Below are 13,934 nucleotides of genomic sequence, written 5' to 3' on the forward strand. Positions count from 1 at the left end.
CTGCGGCCGGCACCGGGACCAATGCCCGGTGCTCGCTGCCCGGGCCCGGGGCGCTCGGCCGTTGGAGAGCGGTGCGGGCAGTCCCGGGGCTTCTGCGGGGGCCGGCCCAGCCCGGCTCGGCCCGGTGGAATTGCGGAGCGGGCGGTGCGGGACCCTGCCCGCGCCCGGCTCGGACCGCACGGGGCCGGACATCCGTGCGGCCGCCCCGATGCCCCCACCGGAGGCCGGGAGCGGCCGGGATCGGTGAGTACCGGCGGTGGCGCCTTCCAGCCCGGCCCGGGGCTAGCCGGACGCGGCTCCCGGGCTGAGGGAGCGGCGCTGCGCTGCCTGCCCGGCGGGCGGCCCCGGGGAGCCCTGAGGGGTCACGGCTGTGGGGCAGAGCGCTGCCCGCTCCGTGCCCAGAGGGTCTGGCGGCCCATGCTTGCCGTGCTGTGCCGATACGGCCCCGGGCAGTCGCTGCATTCGTTGTTTCTGTAATCGCACGTCTGCCTTATGGCCCCTCGGAGAGGGGTTGAGCCCCTGCCTGCCTCGCCCGTGCCCTTCATCCTCCCGCCCCTCACGGCTGCGTCCCCGTCTCACACACCAGCACCTGCTGCATTTTTTTCTACAAGGGGTAGTAAGTGGTGATTTTGGGGTTTATTGTTCCAGGGGTTTATTCCAGGTTCCACCAAGTCGCTGTTGCAATAATTTAGTTCCACATTCCTTTACAACACCCGAGGCTGGTGCCATTGGTTTGCTGCACTGATACTGGGCCCTGGGCAGGGTGCCTGGGCTGCTCCAAGGCTGTCCTGGGTCGCAGGAGTGTTCACCAGCACCTTAAGGGTGTGTTTCGAGGCAATTGTTCTGTTTTCCATAACATTGAAATTGGTGGGGGATCATCTTGCTTTTGAGCAGGGTGGGTTTGCTTTATTGATGACTGTTGTGATTCTTGGGGCAGTGCAGACTGGTGGGATGTGGCCTGGCCATCCATGTCTGTAGCTTTGTGGCTAATAATTCAAGAAGTTAGATCTCATACCTAAATATGCCAAGGCGTAGTATACAGTAAATGAATCTGCCTTTTCCTGACCTTTCCTTTGCCTTTCCCTTTACCCTTCTTTACCTTAAGTCCCCAGGTATTTATAATGGATACCCCTACAGCACACTTCAGGGTTTCATAGTCCTTTAACAACCTAGTTCCACTGTCATCAGATTGAGTGTTGTTTAGTACTAATTGCTTGGATTACTAGGTACTTGGAAAAGAGCTCATTTGTATCTTTTACCTTAACTCCATAAGGGTTTTTTTTTCTCTATTTTGTTTTCACAGTGCCTTTATCCCTCTGAATTTGGACAGCATCATCCATGTATCCCAGAAATATTCTCATGTCACTGTATCTACCAATGAGTTACAGTCTTTAAAGTTGCTTTTAGCTTTTAAAATAGCTAAAGCTTTTTGAGAAGTTTGGCTTCCTTTCATCATCCTGCCTCCAGAGATTCCTTCCATGGGAAAGAGAAAAGGTTCTCTTCTGTCTGGAAGTGTCATCGAGGGTCACTTCTCTATTTATTCCTGGTCTGTAGGAGGTCCCAGTTAAACATTCTTACTGACACAAAATGAAATGCATCCATCTGAAATGAATGGGGGGCTGATGAGCCCATTAGTTTTAGAGTCCAACCAAAATATGTTTGATTTTTTTGGTTGATTGTCTTCAAGTTGCAATAAGGATTCCAATTTGTGTTACTTTAATAAGTTGATTTAATGGATATAGAGACAGACATCTCGTGACCCAGGGGCAGGCCTTGAGGGTTTTGGAGCTGCTTATTTGCTATGCTAGCATCTTTATCCTTTGATTAATAAGAGGTGGGCTTGTCTTGGACAGCAGACTGCTTGGTGCAAGCCTGCAGGTATCTCACACGAGAAGCTGTGAGTTTCCAGGACTTCAGCAAGGGCTATGCCCCTCTTGCCTGAAGGGATCTCACCCTCCCACACATTTGTCCATCCCTTCTGCCCAGTGAGCACCTGTGCTCTCCTGAGCCCTTGCAGCCCAGCACCTCGTCCTGTTTGACAGAGACCCCGGGGTCACTCCAGCCAAGCTGGGCCAGGCTGTGCTGCTGCTCTCACGCCGTGCAGGGCCACGCTGGGCTGATGTGACAAGTGTTCCACCTGTGTGTCAGTGCAGAGTGGGCCTGCCTCACAGGAAATATTACCTTTTGTAATAGCTGCACAGACCAGGTGATCAGTGGTGTGAGAGCTGTTTTGGTGTGTGGATTGTGTTAGCCATACAGGGAATACAGACATCTGCTTTGAATGATTTAAATTGGAAATACCTGCGTGGAAGTCTGGGATCTCCTTAGCATAAATGGTTGGATCAGAGTAGAGGATTTCACACCTGCTTGGTAACTCAGCTTCTAGTCATGTTATTTGTGAACTAACTCTAGTAATATATTTAGAAAGTGAAGTCTAAATTGGGTTGCTATTATTTAATGTTTCAAAGCTACGAGGTAGCTTGTATAATGTGCAGATTCAGCAGTCACCAGTCGTGTTTCTGAAAATCATGAATCTTTAATTTTATTTTCACTCTTAGGTGCCTCATTTGGTTGTGTGCTACGTTGTACAATTGTTACAATACTGTTTGTGTAGGCACTACTGCAGCAGCACCTTTAAGACTGCTGGATTTAAGAAAAGGAGGGTATGCTCTGTATGCTAAAGATTGTAAGAGCAGAGATCTCCAGGGCTGTTGGGTTTTTTTTTTTTCTTTCTTTCTTTTTTCTTTTTTTTTTTTTTTTTTTTTTTTTGCTGTAAGAGTTAAGTGGAATTTGAGACATTTCTGAAGCAAAATATTTATATGTGTATAAAATATCCTTGTTAAAATTTGGTAGATGTAGTAGGTCATTTTAACATCAGTGCTAGACTCACATAGGAAATGGACTGCCTGTGAGCTATAGCCATATAGTAAATAGTTGTGAAATCATTATTTCTTGCATTTTAGTCTCTTCCTACATTTCACCTAGTAGTTGTTCTTTCTGGAATTTAATTGCACCCTCCAGCCACAGTTTGATAGGACTTTGTGCAGCTAGTAACAATTCCTGGTCTTTTGCTTCTGTTCAGAACGTTGTCTAAAATTGATGTTGGATCACATCTAAGAAAAAGAATAATATGGAAGAATTCTGAAGTACTGGCTGTGCTTAACCAGAGTGTACTCACTATCTACAGCTTTGTGAGAAACTGAGTGTTAGCTGGAAACAAATTATGAAAGTGACATATTAATATGTGGAAAATGTAAAACTAGGTTTAAAAAATATGGTAATTCAAAATGCAACAATCATGAAACCACAATACAGAGTTTTATTGCACAGCTACTAGTGCTGTGCAAGGTCCTGTCCCATGCCAGCACAGCTGTGGCTGCACTGCCTTGTACAATGGCACTTAAACCATCCAGAAAGTTCTGAAAAAAAGGTGCTTTTCTGGTGTATCTTGCATTGTTTGGAACAATGGCTTAACTCCATGTTAACTCTCCATTATGAGAGTTTCATCTCCTTAGAGGATTTTGGCCTGGTATAGTTTTATCAATAAGATAGCTCAGCAAAACCTTTGTCTTCCTATGTAAGCAGTTCTGAGGGGGTTCCCTTGCTTATTCTTCATTTAACTATCAAATTCAAACAGAACAAACCCACAATGTAACTCTGAAAATCAGACGCAGGGGTAGGGATACGGCTGTGTCATATAAGAGCATGAAATTGCCTCTGTTGCAGTGGCTTTCAGAAGTATTTAAAATAAGAGGAAGGACAGTTCTTTGGGGATGTGATTTACAGACCAGCCAAAGCACTAAAAAAGATGTCTAAAGTTATGGAACTTTGCTCAGCTTTAGGATTTTTAAGGTGAATTTTTTTATCTCGCTGGTGGCCAACAGAAAAGAAACCTTATTCCTAGAAATTAAAGTACATTGTATGTAAATTGGAGAGGTGGTCTCTGGTTCATAATAGTGTCTCTGATGAGTCCCTACAGGGGCAACAAGTACAGAATTAGGCCCATATGAAACAGCTTTCTGTGCCTCACAGTTGCCAAGCAGTCGGACTCCTCTGTGCTTAGATCCTGTAGTATTTTGTTTTACTTAAAGTCAAGCAAACAGAACCCAAACAGGTGACTGTTAACTGTTCAGTTATGAAATAAAGGGTATGAAACTGTGAAATTCAGTAAGTTTGTAGATAGCTTGACACAGTATTGGGAAGGTGGAAACATACTCAGTCTAAGGTCTTTATGTTATTTTGCCCAAACTTGTGGTGACTCATCACATGCCTCTGTTGCACTGGGTGAAAGGCTGTGGGGAAGTTAATCTTAAAAGCCAAAACTGAGGCTAAGAAATGCAATAAAAGGGTTGGAGAAGCACAAAGTTAGAGGGAGAGAAAGCAGAAAAGTGAAAAATGAAGCACAGCAAGCACAGGCTCTTGACACAGTCATTTTTTTAATGGATATTTGTGCAGTGTGGTTTAACAGGGACAGTTAACAATCTTACTGTGGTGTAAAGTCTGAACCTGTGCCCCCTGTGCACGCTTCACTGACCACAACAAAAAGTGATAGGAGATGAAAGAGAACATTTAACTTTTCACAGGCTTCATCTGCTTGGTTTTCTCTGTCACAGTTGACTGGTAGAACAAATTTATCATTTTCATAGCAGGTCTGCATGTTTTCACCATGCTGGCATGCATTAAGAAGAAAGCCCAGCTCTGACTGTGGTGTTGGGTTATGGTGCATGGCAGCAGCATGGGGACTGTCCCGTGGGACACATCCCAGGCAGCAGCTTTGTCCCGCCTGTGTCTTGGTGACAGGGCTGACAGACGGTTCTGTTTTTCTAGCTCACAGTTACTGTAGGTGATTGTTTCTGCACCGCTTTCTGCTGCACGTTCGGTCACCCCCAGGATGCAGCTGGGGAGCTCTGGACCTTTGTTCAGGGCGTTATTTTCTTCATTCAGCTTGCTTTTCCTGGTAGGATCTGTAAATATGTTTGTGCTGTTTCCACCTCTGATCACAAATGATTTTGCTGTTAATGCTTGTTACTTGTTAAAAATCCAAAGGATTTTTGAATCACAGATACATAAATTTATTGATCCTAGCTATAAGCAGCAGTCAATTTGCCTGATGTTAGCTCGTCAAAGAAGAGTCAGTGTATATTTAATATTTAGAATATTTTGGTATGAATTTTTGGTAGTTGAAGTACTACTTAGTTTCATCATGGAGAGAATTATTTCTGCCATAGGTGTTGTGCTTTTCTCTCATTTGCATCCACTCAAATGTCACATTTTTGAGGAACAAAGTATATGAAAATTGTTCTGCTCAAAGTTGTCTATGTAGTCTTAGAAGAGGTGTCTTCAGTCTGAAAGCCTAATACTGTGCAATTGTAGAGCAGCCACTGTGGTACGAGAGAAAGGAAACATTACGAATATAAAAATGGGAGGAATGGGGGAAACTAGAAATGAATAAAGGGGAAAATAGCCTAAGAATGATGCCATTTCATTTAGAAGGTTTTATCTTCTTTCCAAATACCTCTCAAAAGACAATAAATGGTTCTGTCTCTCAGCCAAACTGTTCGTTGTGGAAGGTGAGCGTGCGGCAGGCTTGACAAGCAGAGTCACCAGCAGGCTGGTGGAGCTGGGCCAGCTCGTGTGGCATCCCCAGAGACCTGCTGGTGCTTCAGGAGGTCGTGATCTTGCCTGTACCCCTATGCCGTGGGTGGGCAGTCCCCCAGCACCTCTGCTGTGGCCACGCAGTGAGTGCCTGTGGAGGAAATGTGGGGTCTCAGGCAGGGAGCTGCTTTGGAGCAGAAAGAGGAGTTTTTGCTGTCAGCCTTTACACAGCTGCGAGCAGAGTCATGGTGGTACCATGAAGAAGAAGAGTCGGGTCATCTGCTGTGTGACTCGGCATCCTCACCTGTCTGTGTTGCTGACATCCTGATGCATCAGTGGTGCTTGCAGGGCACCATCCCTTGGTGCTGCCGTGCCTTCAGCCGCTCACCCACCGCTGCGTCCCGCCTCTTTTGAATGGTGCCATTCCCAGTCTGTGCTCAGGTTATGTGAAGACAAATGTGGGACAGATGCATCTAATACAGTTTGTCTGTACTCTGTGTCCAGTTGGCATAGTGCTTTTTAAAGCTTTATGACTCAGGTGGGTTACATTTCACTAGGACAGTGAAAGGATTCCTCCCATTACAGTCTTTAAAAGTCAAATCTAAAATGCACAATGAAGGCCACTTTTCTTAAATGAAGAAACATTACTTCCACATGTAAAAAAACTTCCAACGTTGCTGCTTTGACTGAACCATCTGAACAGCTGTCCTCTGCTACACAAACCTCCTCCTTGTTTTGGGTAAGAATAGTGTGTGCTTATAGGAGTTGGGACATGCAGCATGGCTTTGTTACAGAGCTAGAAACAGGTGCAGTTCTAGCACTTGCCATTGGAAAAAAAAAAAAAAAAACAACAGAAAAAGAGAGGAAGGGAACATTAGCACCAGCTAGACTATTTTGTGTTGGTAATAGACACCCATTTTCTGTGCTACCATTAGTAGGTGTTTGGGGAGGAAATGGTGACTTGCTAACAAGTGCTCAAGCCACGTATTAAACAGCAAGGGCATTTCAGAACCATTGATGGCCTGGTTATAGATAGAAGTTAGCAGGGTGAATTGGGATGCACCAGCAGCATCCTGGTTCCCTGGATCCAAAGAGAGGAGAATGTGTTGGTGATGGAGCAGGGACCCCTCTCACTGTGGGGGGCTCATGTTTCAGGTGCTGTGCCGTGCTCTGCTTGGCCTAAGCTACTGCAGCTTTTAAATGAAGCCTTTCTACACTGTAAGAGCAATCTGCAGTGTTACCACCGGCGTGTGGCAGCTCTGGGATGCCAGGCTGGCTGCTGCTCCTCGGTAGTTCTCTGAGAATGGTTGCTGGTTTTGGAATGAAAATCTCCCAGTAACTTCCCGGCCCCTGGCACTAGATGGAGCTTCAATCTACTTGCACTTGGAAGTCTGTTAAGTTCAACGACAAGATAAAAATACATGGGAAGAATACATGAAGATATGCATGCCTGCTGCTGCACTTACAGCACCTCTTTCCGTGTTTTTTAGCAGAGTGGTGTAAACCACAATTTAAATTTAATCTAAATGAAAATTAAAATATTGCGGCAGAATCTGCTTGTTTTAGTGCATGCATTGCAATCATAGCACCCTTTAATGTACTCTCAGGTTCATGGTGGAAGTTGCTGTAAGTTAAGTGTACTGGAGAATTAAGGTAATGGTGTGCTGCAGAATTAAGGTAATGCCTCAGCTGTGCTGAATAAAGGTAATGCCTTTTCTGAACAAAGTACCTGGTTATATTTCAGGATGTGGTCGGGATGACCACCCTTTCTGTTTGTTGTGCTCATGCAAAAATACATTTGTATTTTCACTTTGTGCTACCAAAACTAACATTTCAGAATCATCTAAGTCACTTCATTTTTCCTCCATGTATTACCCTTAAAAATATTGAACAAATAGAAACAAACAAAAATGAGCTTTGAAAATGTAATGTTCATACTTCTCATTTAGCAAGCACCATGTCTCACAGGCCACACACACAGCAGAAATTCAGACCATCTTTTCCTTCCACAGAAGTAACTGGAAGTAGATTTAGTTTTGTTCTTGGGTGCCCGTGATCTTATGAGCAAGAGTCTGGTTTATTCAAAACTCTTGTCCAAGCACTGAAGTAGTCATAAAAGAAACTGAAGCTGGGAAACGAAATGGTGACACTCATAATAGATTTTGTCATTAAAGCACTGAAATATTGTTTTATTGCTTCACTACAAAATCTGACTTTGGATTTCAGTCTTCATCAGAACTTTGTGCCAACCAGCAGGAGGATAGGGACAGGTGGTGTGCCCAGAAGGCCTCAGGAGGGCAGGGAGCATTTGTGGGGTGCCTGGGGTGTCCTGCAGAGATTGCACAGAAATTGTCATTGTGTTCTCTTAAAGAAAGCTTTGCTTGTTTTTTTTAAATAAATCTGTTACTTGCCTCAGGAATGCCTGTTATGCTTGGTCTGGGACATTAGAGGAAGGTCTTTTGAAATCTTACACCTCAACTTTAAAGAGCTATTCTATCATTTGCCATTGCACTATGTCTGTCACTCTGTAGCCTTCCAGAGAAGGGGAACTTCAATACTTACTAATTTACGAAATATTCAACCATTTTGGTTCATTTTGATTTCTCTTCAGTGAACAAATGAGGTTGTGAGCCAAAATCTTTCAGCTCTATCACAGCTGAATATTAGTTGGTGAGCAGGCAGGCATTTTGTCATGTTGTGCCCCTCTGGCAGGGACAGAACCACTCCTTGAACAGGAGAGGCTTGAGCAGGACATGGGCACTGGACTGCCCTGCAGCAACAGGATAGATCTGCTTCCCAGGCTGTTCAGAAAATCTTTTTCTGGATCTCTTGAAACTGTAGTTGCAGAAACATGGGCACTTGGGAGTTCAGGACTGCTGGAGCTCCAAGTCCCTGAAGTGACCAGACCCTTCTGAAGGCTGTTGTGAGGAAGAGGACATTTGCCAGAGCAGGAACTGGATTCGAGTCTGGTCCTGCAGCCTCTGATAGCTGTTCTCTTTGTCTTCCCGGACCATAAAACACCTGTGTCTGAGCTGGTTTCAGAATGACTGGCACGAGAACAGGTGCCAGGAGCGTGGAAGTGCTGTGCTGTGGGTAACTTCCAAACCAGCGTTTGCAGGGAGCTGCCACAGGAGCTGTGTGTTGGGCCGTGGCATTGCTGTTAGACACAGGTGATGGGTGGGGAGCACAGCAGGTCTGCTCCACACCCAGGGATGTGCTCCCTTGGGAAGAGACTGCTGCTGGGCCTGGGGGGGCCGTGCTTTGGGAAAAGGCTGGAGCCAGAAGTCTGGCTCTGTGCACGGCTGGTTCCTGTTCCTAGCCTGGGCAGAGCTTGGGTTAGTGACCAGGGCAGGAACCTGAGGAGACACCATGCCCAGTGCTGTGGCAGTGCCCTTGGAGTGCAGCAGCTCTCCTCAGAATGACAGGGACAGCCACGGTTCCATGAATAGCAAACCAAGTGACCTAATTCAGCTCTCATGGGCAGCCCTCAGCTGCTCCATGGCTGCTGCACTGGAGCTGACTCATCACTTCCAGAGTGGCAGAGATTGGAGCTTTCAGGCCCTAAGGATTTTGCTGGTTTGTTATTAATTTTAAATTGATTAAAATGAATTTTTAAAATACCAGGAGACACTTGCCTAAAGAAATGGTTATTAAAAAAACAGAAGGAAATAGTTGGTCTGTGGGAGTTAACTGTGTGCTTAACAACTGCTGGCTTCTGCAGCTGAGGACACCCGTTGCAGCTTGGAGGAGTCTTATGTCAGCTGTTCTGTCCTGGCAGATTAGCAAGAACAGGATTAATCCATCATTATTATAAAAAACTGAGAACTAGAAACTGTCCTTGCTTATACCCAGCACAACCCCCTGGTGTCCTTGTCCACGGCAGAGTGGTATTACAATCTCACCTACGCAGCTTGTCCAGAACTCAAGATCTCCTGGGGACGTGCATCCCTGCAGGAGCATCCCATTCTCTCCAGCATCTCCCAGTGCAGACAAAGCTCCTCACATGGTCCTGAGACTCTGTGGGGTGGCCTGTGGGCTGTCTGTACTAGGAACAGGCTGTGTCTAGGAACAGGCTGTGTGTCCCCTGTTCGACCTCCTGGGGAGGGTGCCATAGCCAGGGTGGGCAGGACAGATGGGTGGAGGATCCTTTTTACCACTGTCAGAGGGCAGTTCCAAATAAGCTTCCCCCCCAGGATGTTCTCAGTGCTGTGCCCGCCTCTGCTGTGCCAGGGGGAGCTGCCTTACCCTGTGGAGCAGGGAGATTGTTCTCTCCAAAGACTTCCATCTGCTGCAGTGTAACTGCACAAGTCAGGCTTATGCAGAGAGATGAAGCTTTTCCCTTCTGCCTCTCCCCTTTCCCTCTGGTGGGGCAATGGGTGCAGCCCAGCAGCCCAGGGTTGCCCACGGACAAGCCCAAGCCACTGCCACTAAGGATCCTTCTGTGCCATGGTGGGCTCCAGAGATGCAGGAACCCCTTTCTTGGAGGCTACAGAAACAAGGTCAGAGCTCAAACTCCATAGGGGTTTCTCCCTGAGAGTTCATCCTGGGGCCACCACCCCTCAGCATTCTTCCCACTGCTCTGGAGGTCTATGGGCTGCATGGTCAGGATGCCATGCAAGGTCTGGCCCTGGTGTGTTGGTATGGATGGTGCTCTGTTCCAGTGGAAGTCAGGGTGAGCTCAGGCAGCATAAACAGATTAATTGATGCAGTTTTTTGTCCAGTAAATAAACACCAACAAATTAAAAAAAAAAAAAAATGGGTAGGTGGAAAGTTCCATGGTACTTCAGAGAAGACAGAGCAGGAGTGAGAGGTGTGAAGGAGCAGAATATGGAATCCACCTGAAGACAATGAAGCAGCAGACATTGTCTGTCAGCCTCTTTTATGTCTGTCTTAAAAAAGAGACCTGTTCTTTCAGTGAAACCAAAGAATGAAAATTAAAAAGCAAAAAAATACAGAACAATAGAAGACTTCTGCAAAAAAAATTTGACACTTCCTACTGATTGAAGTAATGAAGTAGCAAGTTTTACCAACTTGCATAAAAGCACCTTTGGTCTGCTTTAAAAATCCCTGTAAAAGACACAGTGATGTCATTCCTGTGCTGTTCACCTGTCTGTTCTCACCTCTAGATGTCAAAAGCTGAAGTGGTCTAACTTCACGTGCCAAAGCAGAGCCTGTTTCTGCTGCCCCTGCCCTGCTCTCAGCATCCTTGCCCATGGTGCTGTACAGCAGCTGTTGCTGTGGGAGAGCCTGGCTCGTGGAACACACAGAGGTGCTGCTCACTCACCTTGTGTCACATGGGGTGGCTGGAGAAGCCCATCTCTTTCCTGCATGCTCTGAGACCAGGTAAGGTGGGTTCCTCCTTAGGACTTGATGTGCCACTGTTGGCAGCAGAGGTCTGTCCTGGCTGGTTCTCACTTGCTGTGAGGTGCTTCCTTTGGCTGCACTTTGGGACCCAGGAATGATGACAAAAAGAGCAGTTTGTGTTGTGTAGCATGGAGACAGATGTTCTATCATATAATGGCTTATATGAAGGTTTTCATGTTTCAATTTCTTTCCAACCAAACTACTTTCCAAATTAGTAAATTATATGAACAAATTCCTTTTTGTGCTCAGACAGAATCAGATTTAGTGTTTAACTCAAATTAGAAAATTATGAAGTCAAGTAGGAAGAACACTGAGTTACAAAATGTTCTTGCTTCATTCATTTTGCCAGTTATAATTTTAGTTTTAATTATTTATGGCACTCCATAATGTACTAGTTAATTTACAGTAGCATATTTTGGTACAGTATTAAAATTAGTGACAGGAGAGTGATTGCAACACTTGCTGTTTACCATTTGCTGAGTAATATACACATTAATTATGCATATATTAGAATGGCTTTAAAGTACATGTACCTTCAGCTGGAGGCTTAAGGTGTTTTAGACATGTTTGTTCTTCATATAGATAAAAATAGTGTCCTCTAAGACCTTATCCTAAAGTAGTACATGAAATCAGTGTCTATTCATGGAAGGAAGGTTCTGGCAATGTGAAAATTCTTTCAGTCTTCATAGGGCCAGGCCTCATCAAGCAGACATTAAAGAGCACTTCACTGTTTTAAGGGCAATATTCTTATATAAAGTTATTTTATCCCTACTTCTTTTTAGATGAAAGGGTCCAACAAGCCTGCCTTCTCAGTCCTGTACAAGCTGCTCTGTTTAAGCACTGCTGTTGTTTATGACAATACAGGTGTAGGGGTGGAAAAGTACAGTCCTTGGGCACATGAAACATGATTTTGAGAAAGCAAAATGTTGTCAGGTTCACAAGGAAAACAGACATGAAAATAAAGCAAATATTTTTTCACATTTGTTTAAGTTTTATCACTCAACTGTGCTATTTCTAGTAGTTGTAGACATAACATTTTGCAGAAACAAATTTGAGAGATCTATTCAGCTGGCAGTACTGTTTCCTGTACTGATACCACATCTTGCCAACAATCCTATCCTGTGGTGGGAATTGTGCTCAGTTACCTACAAGACAACTGGCTGCCCTCATTATGCATTTCCATTTTTTTGAGCCAGATTCCCAACTAGACCAGGAATTAAAACAACCCAACACATCCATTCTTGTTTGGTGAAAACGCAGCTCATGTTCTTAGAGCAAAGCAATTAAATTCTCTGTATTTTCACAGGTTCTGCTATTTAGTGGTAATAGCTGTCGAGCATCAAAAAACCCACAAGAAACCAAACCAAACCAAACCAAAGATACTCTGCATAGCAAGTGTCCTACCTTACTCCCTATTTTGCTTCTTTTAGCCCCAAGCTAAGGGTACTGCTCCTGAAACAAGTGATTCAGCCCCTTGAACCCTACCCACAGCCAGACTGAGGGTTTGTTTTTCCTGCTCACCCATAATCTGTGCCTCCTTTCTGTCCCCCTGCCTCAGAATCAAGCCCCTTACCCCAAAAGCTCAGTGCCATCATGGGCATGGCGCTTCCCCAAGGAAGCTTGAGAGGACACAATATGCAATTCCTTACGTTTCCACGGAATCTTGTCTCGGGTAACATTTGGCCCATGGTGTGGTATGACACCAACTTGCAAATAATATTGCTTCTAAGCATAAGGGCTTGGGGAAATCAAAAATTTTCCTGTTAAGGAGAAATCTGCAACATTTATTTGAGCAAACCCTTCAACATAAACTTAGGCAGGACTTGGTCAATCCAGTTGGGAGGTGCAGAGTCCTTCAGTGGCTGTTGTTTTGTACATTTCCTTAAGAATTTTGTGTGTGTGTGGATTGCAGAAAGGCAGAAAAATCACTGAAGGAATTACTCTTTTTTTTTCTTTTAATTTGTTCATAATGAAATTGAAAGTAAGGAAATCTCACCAGGAGGAACACCCACATGCAGGTACCACATGCCTGCATGCACCTACATTCAATTGATGAAAAGAAGCTGAATTTAAAATGTTCTACAGAACAAAGTAGGGCCAGCTGGAGGATTTCCTGCTGGAGAAAGGAAAAGCCTGCGGAGGCAGTGGGTCGGAATGCTGAGCAGTGACACATTCCTGATGGCTGTGAATAGTGTATGGGAGGAGGGGAATGGGAATATCTTGATTTGGTTATTTGGATTAATGAACTCTTCCAGTTAATGATTTTCTTCATTTAGCATTCAAAATGCTTGTGGGGTTTATATTTCTTTACGTCTATTTAAAAAATATACATATACATACACATACATATACATATACATATATTTGGGGTGAGGTTTTGCAATTATTCATTATAGGAGGCTCCAGAAGTACGTGTGTCTGTCTCTTGGGCACAATGAAGCAACAGAAGGTACAGGAAACGGTGTCAGGGTGGCTCTGAGCCAGGTGCCTCATGGCTGGGCAGGGTGTCAGTGTCTGACCTGAGCCAGGCTGTGGTTGTTGAGCCCCAGGGCTGCTGCAGGGATGGGAGATGGGGCCGTGGCTGCCCAAGGCCTCTCCCCACTAAGCTGGCAGTGGCAGCTGGGAGGGAGGGGAGGCCTTGGGGAAGCCGCGGTGACCATTGCAGTGAACGGGCTGGGGGAGGCAAAGGTGGCTGCAGAGCTTTTGACAGGAGCCCCGGGTGCCACAGCTGGCAGGCTGTGTGAGTGTGTGTGGCACAGTGCTGCCACTTGTCTTGTTATCCCAGCTTGCCTTGTCCTCCCATGCCAGCACTGGAGGCAGGGGCAGACTGACCGCAGAGTCACGGGGAGCCAGAGCCATGGCATCTGTCACCGCTGCCTTTCCTGCAGTGGTGACCATGGCAGGTGGCATTTGCTCCATGAAACAACATGTGGATTTGACTGTTTCACAGACTTTTCAAGTTGCTAGTATTTCAT

At 45.5% G+C, this 13,934-nt stretch overlaps 1 long non-coding RNA gene across 1 annotated transcript in view; it reads left to right on the forward strand.

Annotated features, from left to right (window-relative positions):
• The first annotated feature begins 1,476 nt into the window (after positions 1–1,476).
• Positions 1,477–13,934, forward strand: part of LOC121353707 — a 58,437-nt gene continuing 45,979 nt past the window's right edge. The window contains exon 1 of the long non-coding RNA XR_005955181.1: positions 1,477–1,546. This is a non-coding gene — a long non-coding RNA (uncharacterized LOC121353707). The remainder of the gene's footprint in view (positions 1,547–13,934) is intronic.

The sequence above is a fragment of the Pyrgilauda ruficollis genome, unplaced genomic scaffold (genome assembly GCF_017590135.1).
Source record: "Pyrgilauda ruficollis isolate IOZ18807 unplaced genomic scaffold, ASM1759013v1 scaffold21, whole genome shotgun sequence".
Taxonomy (NCBI): domain Eukaryota; kingdom Metazoa; phylum Chordata; class Aves; order Passeriformes; family Passeridae; genus Pyrgilauda; species Pyrgilauda ruficollis.